We start from the raw sequence: 3,326 nt of genomic DNA, 5'->3' as shown, positions 1-3,326 counted from the left end.
ACTATCCAAAATAAACAATCTAAAGTACAACAAAATTCTTACGACAAAAAGAGAAGATAAATAAAATAAAAAAAATATGTCTAAAAAGACTCAGCTAGCATGTTCCCACAGACAAATCAAATTTTTAGGTAAAAAGAATCTAACTCTATCCCTTCTTTCAAACTACCTCCAGAGAAAGCTCCCCTCCTCCAAGATGCAGGTATAGCGATACAGAACATCAATAAAAACATGGAGTCTAGTTATTTCACAACATGTAAAACAACGGAAAAACTATACGTTATCGGCACTCACTTTTCCAAAACAGACACACACAACGATCACCTGGGTCGAGAATTATTATCTCCGAAACAAATAAACTGAAAAATAAAATAGAGCGAGACATATCGCTAAATAAGGCAGTCTTCATATTCTCTAATGAAAACACCTCGGACAACCCCAAACAACCAGACACAGAAATAAACTACTTTACAAATTATAATCAACTAAAAATCATTTCCTCTAAATTAAACAATAAAAAATCATCCGCTTTCGACGACGTCCCGAACATTTTGCTCAAACGGTTAACCAACAAAATAAAATGATATTAAACAGTGCTCTTTAATAATATTAGCAGCCATCACAAAAGAAAAGAAAATAAAGACCGCTTCTCACCCTCAAACCTGCAATATATAAGTCTCCTACCCAACATAACCAAAATATTCGAAATAATCATAAATAACCCCCTAGTCTCCTTTTGAACAAAAAAAAATAACGTAATCCTAATAAAAAATCAATTCGGCTTCCTTAACAAACAATGTTTAACAATCTATAATCGAATAATCGAGAAAATGAAATGTTTTAGTATTACGCGATCATTATCATGCATATTGTATCATTCTCATTTTGGCACACACCTATGTTTCTTTAAATATTCTATTTTTTGACCATGGAAAACAAATAAGAAAACTATTAATTTCAGCCAACGCTCATACCGCGCTGAGTGCACTCGTTCTCGTCCGATCACGAAAGTTAAGCAGCGCCGGGCACGGATAGTACTTGGATGGGTGACCGCCTGGGAACTCCGTGTGGTGTTGGCTTTCTTTTATTTTTCCAATATTTTTTTACTTTTCTTGACAATCTATTTTTAATAATCTACAATCGAAGCATCGAGAAAGAGAAATGTTTTAGCATTACGCGATCATTATCATGCATATTGTATCATTCTCATTTTGGCACACACCTATGTTTCTTTAAATATTCTATTTTTTGACCATGGAAAACAAATAAGAAAACTATTAATTTCAGCCAACGCTCATACCGCGCTGAGTGCACTCGTTCTCGTCACAGTCGACTGTTGACCACCGAGCGGGACGGACCCCTCGGAGCGCGCGTCGGAGTAGACTAACATCCACTAAAGTAGATGGATCAAGTGACAAAATAGCGACAAAAAAGTGAAAAATACTGCATCCACATCATCTCCATAAATACAAATAAGAACAAAAAGAAAATAAAATAAGATAAGACAAAATAAAACTGTACAAAAAAATAAAAGCCACCGATAACGAAGCCAAGAGCAACGAAACGGAACCCACCGTAGACCCAATAAAAAAAGCCATCAAGAGAAAAATAATTACACATAAAACAGCCAGGGAAATCAACAGTATCTTAAGACTCCCCGCTCAAAAGACGCGGAAACTCAACCCACAACCTAACCTGGTTGCCAGGGCAAAGAGTCTAGCAAACATCCTAGGAAACACAGTTGTAGATTATCACCCCAGCCAAGAAGAAAAGGCTAACGAAATTACAATCTGAACCAGAGCCTCATCCGCAACCGGGACCATCAAACTACTCCACTTGGAACTCAACGCTAGATCAAATAAGAAAGAAAAACGAAAGATTACGAGGCAAAACGGGAAGACACGGTCCCACCACGCCACCGGAACAATCGGCGCAGCAGGGGCGACGCACCCCACCGTACAACCCAGGAGGCCCGGCGCCTCCAACACCGCCAAGGGGGGACCGAGCACCTGACGGACGCCCCACCGGATGCTCCGCGAAGGAGCGTACGAGCACCCCACCCACCACAAGAGACAACAGGCCGCCACCCATCAACATAATCCTACAAGACCCCAAGGACACCGTAACGCTCATAGAGAAAGTAGCGGACATTAAACAATTTCACATTAAAAGAATACACGCAGGTAAACACGCACTCTACCTCCAAAACCTACCCGATTTCCATAAAGCAAAACAAACTCTCCTCTCAGCTAACACAACCTTCTACACGTATACACCCGAAACAGAGAAACACCATACATACTTGTTAAAAGGTTTAGACAATAGCTACACCGAAACAGAAATACTTACAGACCTACAAGCCTTGCACATTGACGACGTAAAATTCATTAAAAGTCACACGATTCACGACAAAAAGATCAAGGGAGAACAACATATTGCTCCCAATTTACATAATACAGCTATCCCCCGACAGCAATACAAGCAACCTACTAAAAATAAACTATTTTAACTACTACAAGATAAAATGGGAAAAAAAAAAAAAAGAAAAAAGGATGACATAGCTCAATGCCACAAATGCCAGCGACTAGGCCACACAGCGCAAAACTGCAACCTAAACTACCGCTGTGTTAAATGCAGTGAGCCCCGTGGCCCAGGCGACTGCAAAATAAAAAGGGAAAACGCAGTAACCAAAGACAAAATATTCTGCGTCAACTGTAAAAACTACGGACACCCCGCGTCATACAAAGGTTGCCCCAAACTCGTAGAGCTTCGTAAAAAGCTAGCCGATAAACTCAAAAAAGACAAAGAAGCAAAGACACAACGAATTGCCCAAATAAGCCGCAAATACGTCCCAGAACTAAAGTTCTCTGACGTAGTGAAACAGCAAACAAAAAAGCAAATCAAACAACCAAAAACACATCACAATCAGCAAACTTAGATCCGCGCTCAAGCCAAAGCCCAATCACAATCGATAACTCCCCCCATCTAAACATTATAAACGTTATCGAAGACTTTAAAAAAGGTATTCTCCAAGCGTTAAAAGAACAACAAATGCAATTAAACGAAATAAAAAATACACTATCAACGCACGAAGAAAGGTTCGACGCCATCTTCAGCACTTTCAATAGTACAGACGACGAATAACCAAATCACGCCAAACCGACAATCACAGCAAAAGACACATAAATTTAACCCAAAACATCTGAAAATAATTGCAATAAATGCTAACTCTTTAATTTCAAACCAAAAAAGATACAGTATGCTAACCCTAATAAATAAAGAAGCCCCCGATATGGTACTCATCTCAGAAACAAAACTAAACAAAAGAC

The 3,326-nt window shown here is 39.2% G+C and overlaps 1 non-coding gene across 1 annotated transcript; it reads left to right on the top strand.

The window, feature by feature from the left end:
* The first annotated feature begins 957 nt into the window (after positions 1-957).
* Positions 958-1,076, top strand: LOC117238681. The gene has a single exon (XR_004494243.1). It is a non-coding gene; the product is annotated as a 5S ribosomal RNA (ribosomal RNA).
* Positions 1,077-3,326: the final 2,250 nt, after the last annotated feature.

This window comes from Bombus vosnesenskii, unplaced genomic scaffold, assembly GCF_011952255.1.
Source record: "Bombus vosnesenskii isolate JDL3184/JDL3185 unplaced genomic scaffold, Bvos_JDL3184-5_v1.1 scf7180000013602, whole genome shotgun sequence".
Classification (NCBI taxonomy): domain Eukaryota; kingdom Metazoa; phylum Arthropoda; class Insecta; order Hymenoptera; family Apidae; genus Bombus; species Bombus vosnesenskii.
The sequence above is the reverse complement of the archived record's forward strand: the minus strand, read 5'-3'. Positions and strand labels throughout refer to the sequence as shown.